Source organism: Loxodonta africana, chromosome Y (genome assembly GCF_030014295.1).
Source record: "Loxodonta africana isolate mLoxAfr1 chromosome Y, mLoxAfr1.hap2, whole genome shotgun sequence".
In the NCBI taxonomy this organism is placed as follows: domain Eukaryota; kingdom Metazoa; phylum Chordata; class Mammalia; order Proboscidea; family Elephantidae; genus Loxodonta; species Loxodonta africana.
This window is the reverse complement of record NC_087370.1, coordinates 17,371,235-17,396,614: the sequence shown is the minus strand read 5'-3', so window position 1 is coordinate 17,396,614 and position 25,380 is coordinate 17,371,235. Positions and strand designations below refer to the sequence as shown.

Here is a 25,380-nt window from a genome sequence, read left to right as displayed (position 1 = left end):
AACTGTCTGGGTTTTTCCATCACAGAGGGGTTTGGGCCAAGTGCTCTTGTAGTCTGTTCTAGCTCCACAACATGATGTGATCCTTGAGAGTGTTTACAAGTGTTAAAACAAAAATGATACTAAGCCAATAATAGAAATTAAGTGAAGTTTATTTAATATAAGGTCTGCAAATTGGGGCAACATTTCTGACTAGAAAGTAAAAAATGTTCCAAAGAAGAAAAATCTTTCACAGATTCTTATACTCCAGCTTATCTCTAGTAGTTCCACATTGCTATGGAAACAGGGCCAGGACAGTGTTTACATAAAACTTGTGGACATGCAGCATTTTCTTGAAGAACAATTCAGATAACTACTGATTTATCCTAAAACATAGCTTCTAGTATGACTTTTGGAGTGTCTATTGTCAAAACTGCACATAGATAATTCTCTAAAAGAGCGTAATGCCCAAGGCAGAATGTTCTTTACCAATTAAGCTAAACTATTGTTTGATTTAAAGGTAACTTTGGGGAAACCAGTTTTCTCAAGGTTTAAGGGTATCTTAGGTCATTTCAACCCCCACGGCTCCAGAAACCTGGATTCCATGAAAATTAAAAGCTCTGTTCCTCAAAAGCCCCTAGGTTGAATCAGTGCAGTTACCTGGGGTCATCCTGCCGCTCACTCATCCTTTCACTCATATGAAAATTGCATATGGTGCAACCCAGTTACTGGAAGGCTGTCTTTGGAATCCGTACTTGGCACCTTATAGGTGGTGCTCTAGAATAATCACTTTCCCTGGAACTTTCTAGTGACAAAACTGTCTTGAATAGGAACCAGGAAAGGCCTACCTTCCAGCAGGTTCTATTTTATGGGGTTGTCTTTTCCTGAGATCTCGGGGTCCATGTCTTGCTTTTCTAGCCCAGTGGATCTAACATAATTAAAGGCTGGTTTGCATCTGACCAGAGAAAATCAAGTTCAGACACTTAGTGTAAATAGAGGTTAGGAATACTGTTGCCATTATTTTGTCATCTTAGTTCTCTTTGGAAAATATGCAAGTTTATAACAAGGGAGGGACTTTTTCTTTTTTTCTTGAAAAGCACCTGGAGAGTCAATTCATAAACCATTCAAGTTTTTTTCAATTTAATTGTTGCTGAAAATATACACAGCAAAATCCACCCCCATTCCACAGCTTCTAGACATAATGATCAGTGACATGGGTTACATTCTTCACGTTATGTCAACATGCTCATTATCTCCGTTCCAGCTCTTTCACTTACGTTTATTTACTCTCCATGTCTCCAACCTTCTCATCTATGTTCCAAAATAGCTGCGGATTCTTTGGTCTTGGATAGATAATTTTTTTTTTAACGCAGTACTCAAGGTTGACAGTATTTATTCTTTCAGCTAAACTGTTACTTAGTTTAAAGGTGACTTTAGGGAATGGTTTCAGTTTAGGTTTGTGCAGTAACCCGGGGCTATAGTCTTTGGGGCTCCTCCAACTTGCATAGGTCCAGTAAGCCTGGATTCTTTAAGATTTTGAAGTTCTGTTCCACATTTCTGTCTCCTTTTATCAGGGTTCATCTATGTGTTCCTGGTCAGAACATTCATTAGTGGTAGCCGGGCACCATCTAGTTCTTCTCGTCTCAAGGTGAAGGAAGCAGTGGTTCATGGAGACAGTTAGCCCTGTAGTCCAGCTCCTTCTCTAATTCTTGTGTTTCCTTTTTTCTCTTTTATTCCAGGTGAATAAAGACCATAGTTGTGTCTTAGATGGCCGCTCCTAAGCTTTTAAGACCCAGACATTACTCACTGTATTCTGGGAGGGAGAACATAAACTTTAAGAATTATAGTATGCAAATTGTTGGATTGGCCCAAGAAGACTGTGGCCCTAAGCCCAACCATTCATCCTTTTTTTTTTTAAATAAAGAAGATAGTTACTTTTTTAAAAATAGTATTTTATTGTATTTCTGGCAAAAATACAATATTGTATTTCACACAGCAGGTTAGGTTCCCATTCAGCAGTTTCTACACAGATTGTTTGGTGACATTGGTTACGTTCTTCACTTTGTGTGAACATTCTCATTATATCCCTTCTGGTTGTTCTGTTTCCATTTATCTAGTTTCCTCAACCCCTTACATTCTCATCTTTGTTTTAAAGTCATTGTTGACCCTTTGATCTCATACACGTGAATTTTTAAAGGAGCTCAGAACTCATGGGTGATAGCCTTTATTTTGTGAGCCAATCTGTTACTTAGCTACAAGGTGACCTCAGGGGCTAGCTTCTGTTCAGGGTTTAAAGAGTTCATCTTCTGTATGACTGAAAAGCTGGTAATCTTTTGTCAGTTTGCAAACTTAGGGTTTGGTACCTTTTAAAAAGATTCCTTCCCTCTTGGTAGACTAGTCCCTTTAGAATTTAGGGCTGGAACAATCTTCAGTGAAAGCGGACATGCCAAACTCTTTGGTGGTTTCCTGGGTAACATGGCTCACCTTACAAAAGGAATTTCTACCTTTAGTCCCTGTTGTTGCTCACTTGCTTTCTTGGAATGTTTCCACGTTTGGTCTTAGAAGACTGGTAGGGCAGGAAGATAAACGTACTGTTTTTCCTAACTGACAGTTGCTTCATGCCCAGAATATGATGTTTTTGACACCAAAGGTGGGCTCTGGAGACGCCCAGTCATGACGAGGACCCCCGAGGCACCTGGCATGATAGAGGGTGGTTCCTGAGACATCAAACACCAAGGGAAAGGGCTTATCTCTGTCCCCGTCTGCGTAGTAGTGTCTTCCCTTTGGCGCTGGCCTTTTTCTTGCCTAGCTTTCTGTCTCTTTCCTTCATTGTGGTGAAAGTATACACAACAAAGCACACGCCCATTCAACAGGAATGGAGGGAGGGCAGGAAGAAAAGGGAGGAGCGGGTAACGGTGCCGTGTTATTCACAGATGACTGTGGACTGTGATGGAAATATGGGAACAGGGTATAAGATTTGTTGTAGGTGGTGTGGAGGTTACTGTGATGGCTAAACGGTATATATGTCCATCTATGGTATGGAAACCCTGGTGGTGTAGTGGTTAAGAGCTACGGCTGCTAACCAAAGGTTGGCAGTTCGAATTCAACAGACACTCCTTGGAAGCCCTGTGGGGCAGTTCTACTCTGTCCTGTATAGTCACTATGAGCTGGAATCTACTCAGTGGCAATGGGTTTGGTTTTTTTTTTTAATCATATGCATCATATGTATATATATAGATTACATACATAGTGTATGCAAATGTATGGACTCACACACATACACATTTCTATTTTGAGAGAGTTTTTAACCTGAAAGAAGTCAATGTTCAAGTTGTTGCGTGCGTTAGCCTCTTCTGAGGAGCAGACGCAGGTGGAGTCTTGGGGTTCCAGTGGCTGTGTGAGGGAGAAGGCCTGTGAAAGATACCTTGGGGGCCTATCAGATTACAGGACTATCAGGATGGGGGTGGAAAAAGCCTCCAGGCCACCATGCCAGTCTGCTACAAAGACTTGGCCAGCCCAACAGCAAGCTCCAGAGCAAAGGCTGCTGGTGAGGGTGAGAGGATCACGCCCTGGTCCTTGTGCCCCGGCACCCTCAGTTGTCGGCTGCCTGGGGCGGCTTGAGAAGAGCTTGGCCATGGCAATTCGGCAAGTTCTTTCTTGAAAGGAGATCCACGCTGTGTACTCCTGTGGCTGTCAGGGTTGGAAACCAAACTCCTGATTTCGGTTGTATGTAAGGAATACCAAAGGTTTTTTTTTTTTGTAAACATATTAGGTTAAATATATGACATTGCCTTTTTGGATCAAAAAATGATCAGCTTAATAGCAGTGTCATGTGGCTATGTGGTTCAACCTAATAGAATCTTTTTAAAGTGAAACAGTGTGGTTTGAAATGAGGATAACACCTGTGCCTTCACTTGTTGAGAAAAATCCGATGTCACCTTGTTGGAAACTTGATTTGACCCATAAGGGAAGCCCGTCAGCAGCATCAGGAACCACTGGACAGTTTTGATTGCTTGGCTGTCAGGAGGTCCTCCTTCCGGAATTACTGTGAGGAGGGGACCATCGTGGATTGAACTGTGTCCCCTAAAAATATCTGTCCACTTGGTTAGGCCATGACTCCCAGTATTGTGAGGTTGTCCTCTATTTTGTGATTGTAATTTTATGTTAAAGAGGATTAGAGTGGATACCCTTGCTCAAGTCACAGCCCTGGTGCAATGTAAAGGGAATTTCCCTGGAGTGTGGCCTGCACCACCTTTTATCTTGCAAGAGGTAAAAGGCAAGGTAAGTGAGCAGAGAGTTGAGGACCTCGTACTACCAAGACAGCAGCGCCAGGAGCAGAGCGCATCCTTTGGACCCAGGGTTCTTGCAGGGAGAAGCTCCTAGTCCACGGGAAGATTGATGAGAAGGACCTTCCTCCAGAGCCGACAGAGAGAGAAACTTGTAGCCTACTAGACTGTGAGAATAAAAATTTCTCCTTTTTAAAGCCATCCACTTGTGGTATTTCTGTTACAGCGGCACTAGATGACTAAGGCACCAAGGTATTAAGACTGTTGTTGAGTTTGTCTATATACTTAAGGTTTGATTTTCTGCTGTGTCGTCTTCACCATTGTTGGTGTGTTTGTGACCATTGCGTCAATCCGTCTCATGGGGGGAGTTCCCTCATCTTTGTGAATTCTCTGCTTTATCAACCATGATGTCCGCTAGCAATTGGTCTCATGTGTCCAAGGAGGGTCGAAGTCTCGCCACACTACCTTTTAAGGAACATTCAGCTTGTATTTCTTCTCAAGACTGATTTGCTCATTTTTTTGACAGTGGAGCTAACACGAGCATCTGGTAGTTGTTATTGTCATGGTGGAAGGGGCAGGTCATAGCACCCTAGGAAGGCAGGAGATGGAACCGGTGGTTAGAAACCGAATATGTGTCCCGGCCATGTATGGGGCATGTGAACACTCCTTGTTTTTATTTATTTATAGTAAAATTTTATTTCCATTGTTATTTTATGTAACACAATTTCAAATGAGGTCTGTGCTCTAAGGTGGCTTACCTTAAATCTCCTAAGAGATTTCCTTCACATGGTTCCTCAGAGCAGGCCGGGAAGTTCCAGGACCCCAAATGTTGACATATACATTTTGCCCACTGAGAATGTATCCCTAGTTACAGAAAGAAGAGATGACGTCAGTGTACAAGAATCAAATTGCATGAGGGTGCAATCATAAGGTTGGAGGGTGTATAATCCCTACCTCTGTAGGGTTGTCATGATAATGACTGACTTTTTCCTGCAAAGTTCAGTGTTGATATTTGTTTTTTTTTTTTTTTTTTAAGTAAAGGTCAGAAGATGTGAAAGCACTTAAACCTTGTGTTTATTTCTCTTACATTAAAAATAGTAGAACCTTGGAGATTTTTAATTCCTTGTGAGTTCAAGCTGAGACATGCCTACGATTGGTGGGGTCTAGTCAACATACTAACTCCAAGTTTGGCGACCATTAGGAAACTGGCCCCGCAGTGAAGTCCAGAGGCATACGTTTTCCAGAGTGGTAGAATCTTATTCCCATATGCCAGCCAGGGTCCCAGATGTAGCTAGGAAAACCCAGATGTTCCCGGCATCCAGAGAGAGGTGGTAAGCACCCAGGCCTACTAGCCCTCCGAAGAGGAGCTCGGCAGCCAGGGATGGGATGCTGTATGTACTTCTGCACAGCCCATGATCTCACCAGAAGCGACCCGTGCTGCGTAGCCAAAGCCAAGCCAGTGTAAGGGCCCTCGTGGGCTGGGCCCCTGCATTGTTCTCTTTCCACTCTGTCCATCTGAGAGCCCACTCTGGACCTACACCCAACCTGCTGTGTCTTAGTCATCTACTGCTGCTGTAACAGAAATACCACAAGTGGATGGCTTTAGCAAAGAGTAGTTTATTCTCTCACAATCTGGTAGGCCAGAAGACCAAATTCAGGGTGCCAGCTCCAAGGGAAGGCTTTCTCTCTTTCGGCTCTGGAGGAAGGTCCTTGGGATGCATCAGTCTTCCCTTGGTCTGGGAGCATCTCAGCGCGGGAACCTCAGGTCCAAAAGACAGCTGTGCTTCTGGAGCGGCTTTCCTGTTGGTATGAGGTCCCCATGTCTCTCTGCTTGCTTCTCTCTTTTATATCTCAAAAGAGATTGGCTTAAGACGCTACCTAATCTTGTAGACCTCATCAGTATAATTGCTGCTATTCCATCATAGTGATAGCATTTACAACACATAAGGAAATTACATCAGAGAGTAAAATGGTAGACAATCATACAGTTGTACAAGGGAATCATGACCTAGCCAAGCTGACATATTTTTGGGGGGCACAATTTAATCCATGACGCGGTGTCTCAAGGTCAGCCTCAGTGGACAAGCCAGTGGGGCCTCCTTTTGTCTTTGAGGCTGAAATCAGGCAGAGCGTTTCCCCTTTAAGAGTCAGCAGAACCTATGCAGAGTATAATGGGGAGGGAAAAAAAGAAAACAAAAACATCTTATAACACCAGAAATCCTTGGCCCTGGATTCACTTACAAGCGTTATCAATTACTTATTTTCTAAGTAGATGGGTCCACCTGTTACATTTTTCTGAAGTGGTGCTACCATCATCTTCTGTATCTTTAACCTCATTTTGTCCCCACCTTTGAGTGCCTTTTTTTTTTTTTTCTTTTTCGTGGGCTTTTCTCCACTTGTCCAACTCAAAAAACCACGTGCGGTTGAGTCGATTCTGACTCATGGCCGACCTCGTGTGTCAGAGTAGAGCTGTGCGCCATAGCGGTTCCTTTCTTTTTTTTCAAGAATTTTAATTTATTTATTTTGTGGTTGACATTGTCGAGAATAAACACAGCAAAACATACACCAGTTGAAGAGTTTCTGCACGTACAATTTATTGTGCAGCCATTCTCACCCTCCTTTCCGAGTTGTTCCTCCCCCATTAACATAAACTCATTGCCCCCTAAAGTTCCTATCTCCTCTTTCACATTGCTCTTGTCAGTTCGATCCCATATAGACCAGTCTTAAAAGAGCACAGTGCCAAATGGCTTTCTTTCAATGGCTGATTTTAAGGAAGTAGATCACTAGCCCTTTTTCTGATGTGTCTCTGGGTGGACTCAAAACTCCAACCTTTCAGTTAGCAGCCGAGTGTGTTCACTGTTTGCACCATGGACTCTGTGATAGACACGAATCTCCTGTAACACGGGATATGGGGGAATGCCTTCTCTTTCCCACCTCTTTTGCCAGGAAAGTGGTGGACTTGGAAACAGTTAACGGCAGCATAAATACCCTGGAGTTTTAGAGCTCAGTGAAGTGGTGAAGGTGACAGGCAGCAAGTTATCTCAGCAAGCCAGGGTCACCCCCCAGTCTGGGGTCCAGGATGCCAGATGGTTAAGAATTCCATACAGTTGCTTTTGGACTGTGGCTTGAGAAGCTGTGGTGAGTGAGAATCCTCCGTGGTTTTAGAAACCAAAGCCAGGTCCCTCTACTGGCTTTCACACGTGGGAGGCGATAAGACTGGGAAGTTGCTTCTGAAAAGTCTGAGATGCCAGGAAGCCTGACAGACATTCATAGAGGCTTCTGGGCTAAGTGAAAAAGGGTGTGATACCAAATCTATCCAGATAGAAAGATTAGTGGTGATCTAGGGCTTGGGGAGGAGGAACTCTGGGTGGGAAAATGCTTCATTGCTTCACTGGTAACAAAGGTTGGCGGTTCGAACCCACCAGCAGCTCTGAGGGAGAAGGACCTGGCAATCTGCTCCCGTAAATATTGCAGCTTTGGCACCGTATGGGGCAAGTTCTGTTGTGTCACATGGTGACGCTGTGAGTTGGGATTGACTTGATGGCACATAACAAAAACAGGGCCGGTGGAGGGTGCTGGGATTAAGAGTGACTGCTGAAGACTGTTGCGTTTCTTTTAAGAGGGAGATGGAAATGTTGTAAAAGAAAAGGGAAGGAAAAAGGTCTTTTTTTGTTTGATCGTTTAATCTTTTTGGGAGCAGATCGTCAGGTCTTTCTTTTGCAGAGCCGCTGGGTGGGTTCGAACTAAAAGCCTTTCAGTTAGCAGCTAAGCATATAACCATTGCGTCTAAAAAACTAAACCCATTGCCGTCGAGTTGATTAGGGTAGAGTAGAACTTACCCATAGGATTTCCAAGGCTGTAATCTTTACAGAAGCCAACTGCCACATCTTTGTCCCGCGGAGCGGAGCAGCTGGTGGGATTAGCTGACCCTCCGGTTAGCAGCTGAGCACTTACTCACTGCACCACCAGGGCCATTGCACCTAAGGGAGATAAAACAAAGCGGAAGTACAGCCACCTAAGCTCCCTCAGGAATCAAGCGTGGAGATAGAGATAGCCAGGACAGACTAGTAGAACATTTATCCGTCCTTCCAGAGCTGGGGGAAGACCTGACACCTCCAATCACCCTTTTATCTCTGATGGAATAGAAGTAGGTGTTTCCCTAGTGAGCTGTTAAGGGAAAGGAAAGGGAAATTTCCAGTGCACCTGATAACTAATGTTTGCGTCGGTTTCCAGTGAACCTCACAGGGACATGGTTGAATGCCTGTAGTTTTAAACAATTATTTCTCCATTCATAAAGTGCGATTTAGTTAAAACACACACATACACACACACTTCTCGGTGAAAAGCATTTTTTAAAAAAGCTAATGCTGTTCAGATGGTCATTTAGCTTTTCTCTGTATTAATCAGTTTTGCCGTGTGGGCTTTCTCAAATTGTTTCAATAGCGTGTTAAAATAAGACAAGAGGACAATGGAAAAGGAATTAACTGAAATTGCACATTAAGTTAAAAGCCACCAGGATTTAGTCTCTTGAGAAATACTGTGCAAAAAGCTGTCGTGTGCTATTTTGTTACAGCACATTGTAACACATGGTTGTTACAAGCTGTAACTGCGGCACAGACGGGAGCACTGAACCAGCAGGCTTTGGGGGAACCACCTAGGGTAGGGCCTGACGGGAGTAGACACAGGTACTGCAGGGTGTGGGAGGAAACCAAACCAGGTGCCATGGAGTGGGCTCTCACTCGTGGCGGCCCCATCCGTGTGTGTCAGCGTACAACGGGGCTCGATAGGGTTTTCTTTCTTTTTTGATTCTGCTTTAGGTGAAAGTGTACGGCTCAAGTTAGTTTCTCATACAAAATTTTATACACGTATTGTTTTGTGACATCAGTTGCAGTCCTTACAATGTGACAGCACACCCCCCCTTTCCATCCCTGGGTTTCTTGTGTGTGTTCAAGAAGTTCCTGTCCCTTCCTGCGTTCACAGCCTGCCTCCGGACAGGAGGGACCCATTTGGTCTCGTGTATCTGATTCAACTAAGACACACACTCCTCACGTTTATTATTTTTTGTTTTGTAGTCCTGCCTCATCTTTGTCTGGAAACCCTGGGGCCGTAGTGGTTCAGAGCTACATGGCTGCTAACCAAAAGGTTGGTAGTTTGAATCCACTAGGCACACCTTGGAACCCTGAAGGGACAGTTTTACTCTGTCCTATATATTTTTTTTTATAGGGTCAATACGAGTCGGAATGGACTCGACGGCGGTGGGTTTTAATCTTTGTCTGAAGAGTGGGCTTCAAGAATGGTTTTAGTTCTGAGTTAGCAGAGTGTCCAGGAGCCATAGTTTCGGGCGTTCCTCCAGTCTCTGTCGGACCATTAAGTCTGGTCTTTCTGTATGAATTTGAGTTCTTGTCTGCACTTTTTTCCCACTCCATCGGCGACTCCCTGTTGTGTGCCCTGTCAGGGCAGTCACTGGTAGTAGCTGGGCACCATCTAGTTCCTCTGGTCTCAGGCTGGTGGAGTCTCTTGTTTATGTGGACCTTTAGTCTCTTGCAGTAATACTTTCCTTGTGTCTTTGGTATTGTACATTATCCTTTGCTCCGAGTGGGTTGGGATCAATTGATGCATCTTAGATGGCTGCTTACAGACTTACTAAGACCCCAGGTGCCACTCACCAAAGTCAGATGTAGAACATTCTTTTAATAAACTCTGTTATGCCAGTTGACCTAGATGTCCACTGAAGCCATGGCCCCCAGGCCCCAGCCTCAGCTACTCTGCCCCTCAAAGTGTCCAGGAGACTTCTTAGCTTTTACATTGGTCCAGTTGTGCTGACTTCCCTTTTTGTGTGTTGTATGTTGTCCTTCCCTTCACCTAAGATAATTTTTGTCTACTATCTAGTTAGTGAATCCCCCTCTCCCCCGTCCCCACCCTCGTAACCATTGAAGGCTGCTTTCTTCTGTGTTTAAACGTTTTCTTAAGTTCTTTTAATAGTAGTCTCATACAGTATTTGTCCTTTCGCGATCGACTAATTTCACTCAGCATAATGTCTTCCAGATTCATCCATGTTGTGAGAAGTTTCTTGGATTCATCATTGTTCTTTATGATTGTGTAGTACTCAGTTCTGTGTATATACCCTGATTTGTTTATCCATTCATCTGTTGATGGCCACCTAGATTGTTTCCATCTTTTTGCTGTTGTGAACAATGTTGCAGTAAACATGGGTGTGCATATGTCTATTCGTGTGGTGGCTCTTGTTTAGGATCTGTGCCAAGGAGTGGGGTTGCTGGATCATGTGGTGCTTCTATTTCTAGCTTTCGAAGGTGGTTGAGCGTTGTTAGTTATGGTTTCTATACTATTTATGCCATGTATTAGGGCTCCTAGCATTGTCCCTATTTTTTCTTCCATGATTTTTATCATTTTAGATTTTATATTTAGGTCTTTGATCCATTTTGAGCTCGTTTTTGTGCATGGAGTGAGGTATGGGTCTTGTTTCATTTCTTTGCAAATGGATATCCAGTTATGCCAGCACCATTTGTTAAAAAGACTGTCTTTTCCCCATTTAACTGATTTAGGGCTTTTGTCAAATATCAACTGCTCATATGTGGATGGATTTATGTCTGGATTCTCAATTCTGTTCCATTGGTCTACGTATCTGTTGTTGTACCAGTACTGGGCTGTTTTGACTACTGTGGTGATATAATAGGTTCTAAAATCAGGTAGTGTGAGGCCTCCCACTTGGCTCTTCTAATTCAGTAATGCTTTACTTATCCAGGGCTTCTTTGCTTTCCATATGAAGCTGGTGATTTGTTTCTCTGTCTCATTAAAAAATGCTGTTGGAATTTGGATTGAGATTGCATTGTATGTAGATCGCTTTGTGTAGAATTGACATTTTTGTGGTGTTGAGCTTTCCATCCATGAGCATGGTATGCTTTTCCATTTATTTGGGCCTCTTTTGGTTTCTTGCAGTAGTGTCTTGTAGTTTTTTTTTTTTTTTTGTATAGGTGTTTTATGTCTCTGGTTAAGTACTTAATTTTCTGTGGGCTATTGTAAATGGTATTAATTTGGTGGTTTCCTTTTCAAAGTTCTCTTTGTCGGTGTAGAGGAATCCAGCTGATTTTTGTATGTTTATCTCGTGTCCTCATACTTGTTGAAATCTTCTATTAGTTCCAGGAGTTTTCTTGTGGATTCTTTTGGGTTTTCTGTGTATAAGATCATTTCATCTGCGAGTAGGGGTGGTTTTACTTCATCCTTACCAATTTGGATGCCCTTTATTTATTTTTCTGGCCTTATTGCTCTGGGTAGGATCCATAGGGTTTTCAATGGCTGAGTTTTTAGAAGTAGATCAGCAGGCCTTTCTTCCCAGGTGCCTCTGGGTGGATTTGAGCATCCAACCTTTTGACTAACAGCCCAGCGTTAACTGTTTGCACCACTGTTATGGATTGAATTGTGTCCCCCCAAAATGTGTTAACTTGTCTAGGGCATTATGCCCAGTATTTTGTAGTTGTCCTCCATTTCCTGGATCTGATATGATTATACTATGTGTTGTGAATCCTAACTGTGATATTAACAAGGCAGGATTAGAGACCGTTCCATTAATGAGGTGGGACACAATATAGAAGATTAGGTTGTACCTTGAGTCAGTCTCTTTAGAGATATAAAAGAGAGAAGCGAGCAGAGAAGAGGGACCTCAAGCCACCAAGAAAAAGGAGCCAAAAGCAGAATGCGTCCTTTGGACCTGGGGTCCTTGCTCTGAGAAGCTCCTAGACCGGGGAAGATTGATAACAATGACCTTCCCCTAGAGCTGACAGAGAGAGAAAGCCTTTCCCTGGAGCTGGTACCCTGAATTTAGACTTCTAGCCTCCCAGAGTGTGAGAGGATGCTACGTTTGTTAAGCCATCCACTTGTGGTGTTTCTGTTACAGCAGCACTAGGTGACTAAGACAGCCACCCAGGACTCTTGTTGGAACACAGCCACGCCCGTCTGCTAGTGTGTTGCCTGCGGCTGCTTCCCACTGCAACGGGTGCTGCTGTGGTGGCTTCCCACTGCAACGGGTGCTGCTGTGGTGGCTTCCCACTGCAACGGGTGCTGCTGTGGTGGCTTCCCACTGCAACGGGTGCTGCTGTGGTGGCTTCCCACTGCAACGGGTGCTGCTGTGGTGGCTTCCCACTGCAACGGGTGCTGCTGTGGTGGCTTCCCACTGCAACGGGTGCTGCTGTGGTGGCTTCCCACTGCAACGGGTGCTGCTGTGGTGGCGGCAGCAGAGACCGGCTGGCTGCAAAGCAGAAGATATTTACTCTCCGGCCTTCTACAGAACGAGCATCCTTGGGTGGCACAGATGGTTAAGCACAGGGGTAGTAGTCAAAGGATTGGCAGTTCAGCCCCACCCAGAGGTGCCTCAGAAGTCAGGCTGGCCATCTGCTTCTGCGAGGCCTCTGCGGTGAAAACCCTAAGGAGCAGTTCTGCTCTGTGCATGTTGGGTCGCCACGAGTCAGAATCTCCTCGAGGGCAGCTAACCACAGCCTCCACCACCTCTGAGGTGTGAGCTGGGCCACTGCTCCCCTCCTGATCTCTTTGCTCTGACCAGTTCACATCTCACTACTCTAGCAAACTCTGGGTTTCCACAATTAGTCCTCCATTGGATGTGAGACTTTGCCCCCAGTTAAAGTGCTCATAACCCTGGGCGCGGGGCAAGGCATGAAACGTTACCAGTCACGCATGCCTCAGTGTTGCCAGACAGTATTGCTGGCTCCTTCGGAGCAGAGATGGGGGAGAGGGGTCTCAGAGCCCCAGGGCAGTTGCAGCAAATGAGGGGTGTGGTGACCATCTCTGTGAAAGTAGGGGAGGAAAGCCAGGAGAGGGAGGCTGGGTGCTCAAAAGAGACTTTTGCTGGTAGCCACCTTTTGCCAGAGCCCCTTCTAGCTACCCTAGAGGCTGGGAGTGTGGCCACAGCTGAGTCCTTTCTGAATTGCCCTCAGCTTCAGAGAGCTGCCTGGCCTGGCTTCTCTCCCATTAAGTGGGGGGAGGTGGCAGCCGCGTCCAGAGACTGCCCATGTGGTGGGACAAGGCATGGCCTGCAGCTGGGAAGGGATGGAGCTGGGACTGGGCCTTCCCATCCTTCCTGTCCTGGGGCTTAATTCTGTTCTCTACCTTCCACAGAGACACGCCTGGCTTACCTAATGCGATGACCCATTTCTTGACTTTTTATCCACTCATTTGGATGGTCGCTTCTCCACAGGCTTAAGTGGGGGAATGTGTGGAGAGGATGTGATGGGTTTTCTGAGTTGCCCTTGATACCTAGGGAACATTTTCCCCCAGAAATACTATCTGTGTTTTGTTTTGTTTGAAGGCGAGGTGTGTCTGCTTGTTTTGATCTTGTTCACCTGAGAGATGGAGAGTGGAAAACCCAAGGAGATTCTGGTTCTGAAAACGGCATTCTAGCCTTTTTTAAGTTACAATTGCAGCTGCCTTTGCCATGATGATTTGTGCAAGTACACTAAGATGGAGGTGGATAATACCACAATGTGCAGTTGCTACAATGTGGTGAAGTACTTTGTACTGGTTCCCAGGTGCTGCTGTAACAAAATACCACAAAGTGGGTGGCTTATAAGAACAGAAATTGATTGTCTCACTTCTGGCTCTGGAGGCTGGAAGTCTGAGAGCAGAGTGTCGGCCATGTTGATTGCCTTGGAGGCTTTGAGGGAGAACCTGGTGGTGCAGGTGTTCTTGGCTTGCGGCGGCAGCGTCACCTGGCTTCCATCCTCTGTCTCCCTGTTTCTGAGTATCTTTTCTTTTGTAAGGACACCAGTCACATAGGATTAGAACCCACTCTGCTCCGTATGACTTCCTGACAACCTAACCGATAACATCTGCAAAGACCCTATTTCCTAACAGGGTCACGTGCTCAGGTCCAGGGGTTGGGACTTCAACACATCTTTTTGGGGGACCCTGTTCAACCCACAATGTACTTGTATATTGTTCATGACAAATTTCCACAGTGTTCCATTGTGGACTTCTAAGGCCTTTTTTTAGACTGTTGGGGAACTTGGCCATATTTTTCACAGCATTGTTGCTGGGGGAAAAACATTCCTGAGTGAGAAACAGTGAAAGCACAGACTGTGTCCCACTTGGAGCTTGGAGACTTCTGTCATTTCAAGGTTCCTTCTTTCACTGTGTTCTTTTTCCTGTGCGTGGTCGGGAGGCAAAGCTTTTTCTTATAGTAGCTGAGGTATCTTTGGAAGTGGCTCACTTCCTTCTCAAGTTTTACATTCTCTTTCCTGACTTCTCCAAGTATGATTAAAATCTCCTGGAGGCATATGCCTCTTCTGAGGGGGGAGTGATGTGGATGGGGGTTGGGAGGAAAAGGAATTAAATCTGCTGGAACATAAAGGCAACAGTGGCAGGCCTGGTGGTATTGTGTGCTAACCTGCTTTAAAAACTGCACAGGGAATTGTGGACTGGAAACTCGCTTTTTCTTTCCTGTCCTGCACGATGACAAGATCCAAACATTAGCATGGGAGGTGATGGCACGTGGCCCTTTCATCTCCTTGGTCTGGGATAGTTCTTGCTAGGAGAGAGGCCAACAGAAACTGCGCGTTCCTCAATCACTGTCCTCGTAGTTGGCCTTGATGGGCGGGGCCTGTTACTCTAATCTTCTCACCATTCCAACTATTTGATCTCTGGTTTCCATTTCTTACTCCTCTTGTGATTCTCTGCCCACACTTACCTTTATGTAACCTCAAACTGGGATATGTGTACAGAAGGTGTGAACAAGACAAAACATGTATAACAAGAACTGTTGGACTGGATTTGTTAATATTCCACTTGTCGTCGAGTCAGCTCTGATTCATGCTGACCCCTGTGCGTGCCAGAGTACAACTGTGCTCTGTGGGATTTTCGGTGGTCAGTGTTTTGGAAGCAGATTGCCAGGCCTTTCTTCTGAGTTGCCTCTGTGTGAACTTGAACATGCAGCCTTTCGGTTAGCAGATGAGTGATTAACTGTTTGCACTATCCACAGACTCTCATTAAATCTATTTCCGCTGTGGCTTCCTGTTTAAGAGTGTATTTGAGCTAATTAGTTTCAATTCTTAAAAAAAAAAAACTTGAAAAACCAGTGGATTGGGCCACAAACCAAGGCACACTAAAATGATTGCATGAAGATGGTCTGGCTCAGTGATGTCCACTGGAACATCCTACCATGATGTAAGTGTTCTGTATCCACACTGTCCAGTATGGTAGCCGACACCCACATGTGGCCATGAAGCGCGTGAGATGAAATGTGTCTTCACAGGCAGGGCTTTGAAGTGGGTCAGTAATCGCTGTCGTAAACAAAGGCACTGCACATGTTACATAACAACCAAATCTGTTGCCAGGCAGATTTTGACCTGAGTAGGAAGCAAACAGTGGTGCCCCGCTCAGAGATGGCAGCCAACCTCACCGCTTTGAATGTGGGTGAGTTTCTACAGGCCTGCCAGTAATCCAGTCTCTGCATCAGGCTCCTGAAACTTTTGGGGTCCATGTGGGACATGGGATTATTGGCACAACTGTGGAGAGTGACCCAAATAACAGAGCGGCGCCTCCTCCTTGGGTCAAAATCCGAACGAAGCAATTACTGAGTGGTCCCAATCAGTTTGAAGCTCTGGACGCAGGGACTGAATGTGTCATTTTGTTTCATTTTAGTTCTAACATGGGTTGGTGGCTAGTATATAGGGCAGCTCAGGTTAATCAGGCAGATTGCTTGGGCTCTGACGGACAAGGAAAGATGAGGGCTTGTCTAATATCCCAGTAGGATAGTTCTTGAGTCCCTGGGTGGTGCAGACAGTAATATGCTCAGCTGTTAACTGAAAGGTTGGAGATGGGAGTTCACCCAGAAGCACCTCAAAGAAAGACCTGCTGATCTACTTTCCAAAACTCAACCCCTGAAAACCCTACGGAGCACAGTTCTACTCTGACACACATGGGGTTGCCATGAGTTGGACGTGACTGGACGGCAGCTGGTTGGGTTAACTGGTTAGCATAGTTCTGAGAGCAAAACCTCTAGGTGCTGTGGCATGGGGGAAGGTGATTCAGGCACGTGAGGGGGATGTTATCCAAGGTGATGGTAGACGACCTGGTTAAAAAAAAAAATCCATTGTCATTGAGTCAATCCTGACTCATAGCAACCCTACAGGACAATAGAACTGCCTTATGGAGTTTCCAAGGAGCACCTGGTAGATTCGAACTGGTGACCTTTGGTTAGCAATCGTAGCACTTAACCACGGTGCCACCAGAGTCCCAGAGGACCTGGTGGAAGAGCAAAAGAGTCCAACACGTCTCATAAACCAGTGTATGACTACCTGTATTTTATTCGCTTCTGTTTCTTTTTACTACCTTGTAAACTACAGGAGTTTGGTACCATGTGGTTTTTCTTTTTGGTTCCGCACTAAGTGTGGGAAAGGGCTTTGTACTTGATAATTCTTTGGTTTTTTTTTTTTATTATAGTACTTTAGATGAAGGTTTACAGAACAATCTAGCTTCTCATTAAACAATTAATATACATATTGTTTTATGACATTAGTTAACAACCCCACAACAGGTCAACACTCTCCCATCTCGACCTTCGGTTCCCTATTACCAGCTTTCCTGTCCCCTCCTGCCTTCTAGTCCTTGCCCGTGGGCTGGTGTGCCCCTTTAGTCTTGTTTTGTTTTATGGGCCTGTCTAATCTTTGGTTGAAGAGTGAACCTCAGGAGTGACTTCATTACTGAGCTAAAAGGGTGTCCGGGGGCCGTACTCTCGAGGTTTCTCCAGTCTCTGTCAGTCCAGTATTGTTAGGGGCTGTTGAGTTGGTTCTGACAGAACACCGCTCTGTCTTGTGCCATCCTCGCAATCGGTATGTTTGAGCCCATTGTTTCAGCCACTGTTATCAGTCCATTTTGTTGAGGGTCTTCTTTTTCACTGGCCTTCTACTTTACCAAGCATGATGTCCTTCTTCAAGGACTGATCCCTCCTCATAATATGTCCAAAGTATGTGAGACATGGTCTCACCATCCTTGCTTCTAAGGAGCATTCTGGTTGTACTCTTTCTAAGAAAGATTTCCAAGTCAGGCCAGTATGTCTGGTCTTTTTTTTTTTTTTTTCTGTGAGTTAGAGTTTTGTTTTACATTTTTCTCCAGCTCTGTCCGGGACCCTCTATCGTGATCCCTGTCGGAGCAGTCAGCGGTGGTAGCCAGGCACCATCTAGTTGTGCTGGACCCAGTCTGGCGTGTACTTGGTAATTCTTTGCTAATTAATTAAGGCTGGCAGTCTCTAATGAAAAGCTGGAGAGTTCAAGTTCTGCTCATTGGCTTTGGGGGAGGTGGTAGGACATCTCCACCACAGGAGCACCTCCTCCATTTATTCACTTTCCCTGGCACCTCTCTTTGAATGGCGACTATAAAAAAGGCATCAGTACCTCCCCGCTCCCTTGGAGCCCTGGTGGCGCAGTGCTTAAGAGCTTGGCTGCTAACCAAAAGGTCGGCAGTTTGAATCCACCAGCCACTCCTTGGAAACCTTATGGGGCAGTTCTACTCTGTCCTATAGGGTGGCTACGAGTCAGAATCAACTCGACTGCAGCGGGTAGCTCCCCCTTATCCAGCTCTTGATCTTCTCTGTTGACATTTAGCCCTGAGAAAGGAAGAGGCAATCCACAAGTTTCTGAGTGTGTTGAAAACATGGCTTTCGTTTTGTGAGCGCAGCCAAGAATTCTTCGTGTGGTTTGAGATTTATTAAAAACAGGGTTATAAAGGAAAGATGCTCTCACCTATATCTTCTACCCTTTACTCCTTCCTGATTCTTCACCTGCCTTTAGCACTAACAAATCACAAACAACAGAATTAGCAAAACCTGTGTTCTCGGTCCAGTCACTTGTTACTATTTCCATTTTTTTTCTCCCTGTCACACTTCTTCAGGGGACTCTTGCTAACCTTTCTGTCTTCACCGTTTAGCCCCATGTACTACTTAACCACATGCAAACTGGCTACCACCTCCACTCTAGAGAACCCCTTTTTCCCAGCTCACCTGTGAACTTGGAGTTGAGAAGCCCACAGACTCTTCCCAGCCCATCTGCCTCTGCCCCTCCCCATGCCCCCCGGCAGCTGCACTGGGCAGCTGGCTGGCCTTTCTCCACTCGGGATCTCTGAGTCTCTGTTCATCTTGATGCCTGCGTGGCTCTCCCCAGACGCCCATGCACGCACCCTGCTGGGACAGTAAGTACAGCCCCCTGGTACCCAAGGCTCTGCACCGCTGGCTGCTTTATTGGCCCTCTTCTCCTATACCCGGAGTCCTGGGTCTCGTGTGTGTGTGTGTGTGTGTGTGTGTGTGTCGTGGGTGGGTGGGTAGGTGGGTGGGTGGACACTTTCAGCAGTCTGGCAAAGCCTCAGAGCCTTCTCAGAAGAACATTTAAAAATGCATTAAAAATAGGATTGCAAAGGAAGCGGTTATAAATAGAGTTGTCAAGATAATAAAAACAAAATTAGTTTGTTGAATAGTAATATGTGCTTTTTAAACAGTTTAAGTAACACAGTTTAATAGTAGGTTTCGGAGCCCGTGGCTGGTGCAAATGGTTAACACACTTGGCTACTCACTGAAAGGTTGAAGGTTTGAGTCCACCCAGACGCACCTTAGAAGAAAGGCCTGGTGAGTGACGTGTGAAAAATCAGTCATTTAAAACCCTGTGGAGCATGTTTGGAGCGTGGTTCTACTCTGATGCACGTGTCGCTGTGACTTGAAGTCTCCTTGAGGGCAATCTTTTTTTTTTTTTTAGTGGTGGGTTTAACTAGGACCGTACTTTCACAGAGGTTACGAGTGTCAACAATATTTTGAAGTTTCTAGAACATCTGTGAAGTGACAGGGAAATCGAAATGATCTTTACTGATGAAAAACTCAGGGGTCTGCTAATACCGCACAACTTGGTTGCCTACATTTTTAACATCATTGGGGAAAGGCTGGTGAAAATGACGAAGTCCTCGCCCCCGCCCACCCCTTCAGGTTCACTGAGCTTGTGAACTTGAACCTGTGTTTGCATTCCTGAAACATGGGAAGACTGACTCCCAGATCTCAGGGGGAACTTTCTGCCTGTCACTGGGGCAAGGCTTTCCCTCTGTGCCATTGGTTGTTAGGTGCCAACGAGTCGCCCCAACTCATGGCAACCCCGTCCAAAACAGAACAGAACACTGCCCAGCCCTGGGCCATCCCCATGATTGGTTGTGGTTTGGACCATTCTGATCCATGGGGTTTTTAAAAAATATATTATTGTGGTAGAAATATATATAAGAAATCATACACCGTCTCAGCAATTTCTGCACGGACAATTCAGTAACGTTGATTGCATCCTTCAAGTTGTGTAGCCATTCTCACTATCTTTTTCCAAATCTTGCCTCCACTGTTCACATAAACACACTACCCCCTGAGCAAAATCTGCTCCTTTACCCCCCCACCCCTGCTAATCACAATAATCTTTGGTTTTTAAAAATTGGCTTATTTCATATAGGCAAGCTCATATAGTATATGTCCTTTTGCAACTGACTTCTTTTGTGCCGCGTGATGTTTTCAAGGTCCATCCATGTTGTGGCATGCACTGAGACCTCATGTCTCTTTATGGCTGAGTGGTATTCCATTGTGTGTATATTTTACCTTTTTTTTTTTTTAATCCATTTGTTTGTTGGACCGTATAGGGTTTTCATTGGCTGATTTTTTGGCAATAGATTGCCAGGCCTTTCTTCCTAGTCTGTCTTAGTCTGGAAGCTCCCCTGAAACCTGTTCAACATCCCAGCAACACACAAGCCTCCAGTGACAGATGGATGGTGGCTGTGCCTGACATGCATTGGCTGGGAATCGAACCCCGGTCTTCCGTGAAAAAAAAAAAAAAAAATTTTTTTTTTTTTTTCCCTTGAGGATGGTAATAATTCTGCCACTAAAGCACTACTGCCCCCTCTTGTCTGTTCCCTTCAGCTAAAATTCCTACCCATCAAAAACGCTCACCTTGCTGGCAGCCTTCTTTCCACCCACCTATTCTTTTATTCCCTCAACAAATATTTGACTATTTGATAAGTGCCACCCTAGGTACCAGGGATACAACAGTGAACAAAACATTTGAGGTTTGCGTTGCTATGGTGCACGCAGCCCAGCTGGTAAGGGAAGGAGAAGCAAATATGTACCTCCGAACTTTATTGAATTACAAGAGTGATGAATATAACGGGGGTCCAGGTGGCCATGAACATCTGTTGTAGGAGTGTCCTATGTAGTCACTGAAGAAGAGAGGTTTCCGACGGGATCTGAGGAGGTGGGACTGCTGGATTAATTAAACAGCTTGTGCAAAGGTCCTGGGGTGGGCTGTGCTTTATAAGAAATGGTGAGACGTCTAGAGCGGATGAGCAGAGGGACTGAGTAGCCAGGGACGCCCTTCTAACTCTGTAGGCTGTGTTAAGGGGTTAGCTGGTGTCCTGAGAGCATCAGGCAGCTGTCGGCTGAGGGGCACAGCCAGCTGTGCACTTTGAGGCCTGACCTCAAGCTCAGGGAGAATGAATGACTTGGAGGGAGTTGGGAATAGAAGTGGGTTGAGCAGTTGGTGCCTACTGGGGTGTTTTTAGAGGGGCGGTAACTCAGCCCAGGAGATGACCTCGGAAATGAACAGAAGGGCATCTGTTACAGGCAAGACTGCAGGATTTATTAGGTTTCTTGATTTCCGTTTATTGTGTGGGGTTTCTTTCCACTTGTCTTTCCACTGAAACCCAAACACTCTTCAACACTATTTATGTTCCAGTCTTCGAGTAGAACTGTTTTTGTACTCCTAATTCCCTATTAGATTTGAGGTCAGAGTCTAAGTCTTACTTGCTCTGAATATTTAAAACATTGAATTGAACGTATGGTTTCTTTGGATTCTGCATTCTTTGGGGGTCTGGGTGGATTTCTTAATAAGAAAAGTGAAAACATAACTATAGCTTGTATCAGCCAACGCTGTGGGAGTATTCAAGACACATTCTCTGGAAAAACCTCTTACGAGGCCTTCCCCAGAGTATCCAAATGATATAGAATTGCTTAAAAAGGAGAAGTTTTTGCTAAGATTTACATTACAGAGCTTTACTTTTAAAAAAGAAATTTCCCAGATTTTAATGGAAACGTTTCAGCCTCCTGGGTGTTGTTGTGCCTTTGGCTCCGGGCTGTTTAAGATAATGAATTGTGAGCAGAAGGAAATAACCCGTTTCATCTGTAATATAAATGTGCGTTGGCTTTTAAAGTGCATGTGACATGGAAAACAATCCCAGTGCGGCCGCGTTTAAATAGGTAAATCACATTTTTTAACATGCACATTACTCTCAGTATTTTTTTCTTTATTTTCTTGGCACAGAGAAAATAATTTCTTCCCAAAGAGATTTTGTTTTGAAACAATCCCCAAGACTGTTGGAAGTGTGAGATGTCTTACATTTATTTTTTCCCTTTTTGCTTGAGAGGGTTGAACACTGAAGCGTCTGGTCATGTTAGGTGCGTGGGAACCTTCCTGCCTTATTTCTGCTTCCAGTCCTGTTTTCTGTGTAAGAAATAAGATTAATGTGTCCGGCTGCTCCCGAGGTTCAAAATAAAGGTGCGTGTTTGTGTGTATGTAAGTGAGAGAGAGTCTGTGTATGTGTATGAGGGAGAAGTATATGGCTGTCAGAGAGAGGATGTGTGAGAGAAGTGTGTGTTTCTGCCAGAGAGAGAATGTGTATGTACGTGGGTGTGTGTATGAGAGAGAATATATGTGTGTGTGTTGGGGGGGTGTCTGAGAAAGAATGTGTGTCTGATAGAGAATGTATGTGTTTGTGAAAGAAGTATTTGTGTACAGGTATATGTGTGTATGGGTGTGTATCTGTGAGGAGAGAAGTGTGTGAAAGAAGTATGTGTGTGTGAGAGAGACTTGTGTGAGAGGCTTTGTGAGAGAAGTATGTGTGTTTGGGTGTGTGTGTGAGAGAGAGACTTGTGTGAGAGAAGTATGGGTGTGTATGTGAGACTGTGAGAGAAGTATGTATGTGGGTGTGTGTGTGTGAGACTTGTGTGACTATATGACAGACGTATGTATGGGTGTATGTGTGAGAGTGTGTGTGAGACGTATGTATGGGTGTGAGAGAGACTTGTGTGAGAGACTGAGAGAAGCATGTTTGTATGGGTGTATATGTGAGAGAGAGAAGTATGCATATGGGTGTGTGTGTGAGAGAGAGAGACTTGTGTGAGAGACTGAGAAGTATGTGTTTATGGGTGTGTATGTGAGAGACTGGTGTGTGAGAGAAGTGTGCATGTAGATGTGTGTGAGAGAGAGAGACTTGAGGGAGATAACGTGTGTGTGAGAGAAGTACGTTTATATGGGGTGTATGTGTGAGAGAGAGACTGTGAGAGAAGTATGTTTGTATGAGTGTGTATGTGAGAGAGACCGTGTGAGAGAAGTATTCGTATTGGGGTGTGTGTGTGAGAGAGAATGTGTGGGTGAAAGAAGTGTATGTATGGGTGTGGTGTGTGAGTGAGAGAATGTGTGAAATATGTGTGTATGGGTGTGTGAGAGACTTGTGAGGTAGAATGTGTGTGTGAAAGAAGTGTATGTGTATGGGTGTGCATATATATGGGGGTGTGTGTGGCAGACATAGAAGCGTATATATAGAAAGAAGTGTGTGAGAGAGAGAGAGAACACAGCCTCTTTATACAAACTCAGTTGGTTCACACTCACCAGAAATTTGGTTCCATGAGCCTTGTTGAACTTCTTCCTTACTTATTTTGGGGTGGGAGGTGGAGATATGTTCAAAATAAGTAAACAAAATTTGCCTGTTGCCTAAATTAACAGGATAGACTATATTATCTTTCATAGATTAAACCTGCTCGACAACAGATCCAAGTTTTTCCCTCTTTATATTCTTGAATCCTCTCCGAGCAGAAGATTTCAGGAAGAGTCAGAATACTTAGTTGGGAGAAGTATTGATGAATATCCGGTACAGCCTTTTCCTTCTGTAGATGTGGAAACTGAGGGAGGCAGATGCTGAGTGACCTGCCTGGCTGCTGAGGGTCACTCGGGGCTCAGGCTAGGATATAACTTTCCTGGCTCCCAACTCCCTGATCTCTTGTTGAGAGTAGGGGTTGGCAACCTTTTTCTCTAAAGCGCCAGATAGTATGTATTACTTTAGGCTTTGAGGGTCAGACCATCTGTCTCAACTGCTCAACTCTTCAACTTTCTGCCGTTGTGACGTGAAAACAACACACGAACGAACGAATGAGCCTGGCTGTGCTCCGGTGAGACATTTTTTATGGATGCTGGAATTTGAATTTCATATAATTTTCATACATCATGAAATATATATATTTTTTGTTTTTTATTTTTTTAAGCCATTTAAAAAAAAAAGGAAAACCCATCCTTGGCTTGTGGGTTGTACATACAACAGTCAGGGACTGGATTTGCCTCACGGGCTGGAGTTTGCCAACTTCTGGTTTGTGTTATTTCTTTACGTTGATATGAACAACCAGGTTTCCTGTCGTTTATAAACAACCGTATGTCTCTGTACTGGGTGGGCTAGAATGTGGGCTAATCATGTTTGTAGAATGGCCTGTGTGTTCTGTGTGGCCATATTCTGCAGGTCACAGATTTGGGGCAATAAATAAAAACAGAGATGCAAAAGGCTTTATGGCTGAATTTGCACAAAGTTTTACAAGACAGGGAGTAAATAAAGGATAGAAATATGGTTGTTAAGCACAACACCATTTCCTACCATACTTTCGTCTCCCAGCCTGTGTAGATTTAACTACTCTACTTGCTACCATTTTAAAATTATATTTAAATGAAAATTGATAAATATTTGAAACTAAATTTTCTTTTGTTATGTAAAGTCATTTTAAACTCCGTGTGGTTTCCCAGGAATTCTGACTGAAGACGTCTTAGGAATATAAGGAGCCCTGGTGGCGTAGTAAGTCAAACTCTTGGCTGCTAACCGAGAAGCCGGCGGTTTGAAACCACCATCGGCTCCACGGGAGAAAGATGTGGCAGCCTACTTCCGCAGAGATTTACAGCCCTGGAAACCCTCTGTGGTCTCTATGAGTCGGAATCAACTCATCGGCAGTGGGTTTGGGTTTTTTGGGTTTTAGGAATAAGCGTTATTTAATTTCTCCATTTGGAGACTGACGCTGTTCATCAGAGGCCCTAAGACACACTTGAGCATTAAATATAAATTTTAGGGTAATGGCACCTTGATTAAGCGACAGTGTCTCCTAAATGGAAGACTTCGGTCAGATTAAGTGAGAAAACTGGGAATGGTATCTTGCTCTGCCTTTTCTAGAATTTCTTAGGCTCTCCTCATTTGTCTACATGTGACTCTTGAGCTCCTGGGAAGGTGACCCCACCGCTGCAGGTGAGTTTTCTGGGAAGCCTCTCTGAGGTGGGGGATTAGCTTGCAGGGTGGTTTGGGGGAGGGCTCTCAGCATTAATACCTGGGGGTGGGAGAGTGAGAAGGAGGTAGGATTATGTAGAGGGAGAAGCAGGCCTTCCAGCCCCAGGGAAGTTCTGAGGCTTGGGTTGCTTGCTGAGTTGTCCTGACTCACCTCAGGGGGCTTGGCCTTTCTAACCCCTCTCACTGACCATTCACTGGGGCATGAGTTGGGGTGAAGGCAATTCTTGAAGGACACCTTCTGCAGTTCGGGGCGGTGGAATCCCTGACACCACAGCATCCCCTGTTGTTAAGTGCCGTTGAGTTGATTCCTACCTATAGATACCTGTCTTAGTCATGTAGAGTTGCTATAACAGAAATACCACAAGTGGATGGCTTTAACAAAGTTTGTTCTCTCACACTCCAGTAGGCTAGAAGTCTGAATTTAGGTTGCTGGCTCCAGGGGGAGGCTTTCTCTCTCTGTCGGCTCTGGAGGAAGGTCCTTGGGATGCATCAGTCTTCCCTTGGTCTGGTAGCATCTCAGTGCAGGAACTGCAGGTCCAAAGGAAACGCCCTGCTCCCGGTGCTGCTTTTCTTGGTGGTATGAGGTCCCTATGTCTCTCTGCTCACTTCTGTCTTTTATATCTCATAAGAGATTGGCTCAAGACACTATCTAATGTTGTAGATCTCATCAATATAACTGCTGATAATATTATGTCATAGTGATAGGATTTACAAA

At 44.8% G+C, this 25,380-nt stretch overlaps 1 protein-coding gene and 1 pseudogene across 4 annotated transcripts in view; one reads left to right on the top strand and one right to left on the bottom strand.

The window, feature by feature from the left end:
• The window catches only part of LOC100657866 (transducin beta like 1 X-linked), a 239,348-nt gene that overhangs the window by 24,848 nt on the left and 189,120 nt on the right, over positions 1-25,380 (top strand). The gene's annotated exons all lie outside the window — the stretch shown is intronic.
• LOC135229099 (transmembrane protein 14C-like) lies at positions 5,281-7,174 on the bottom strand (annotated as a pseudogene).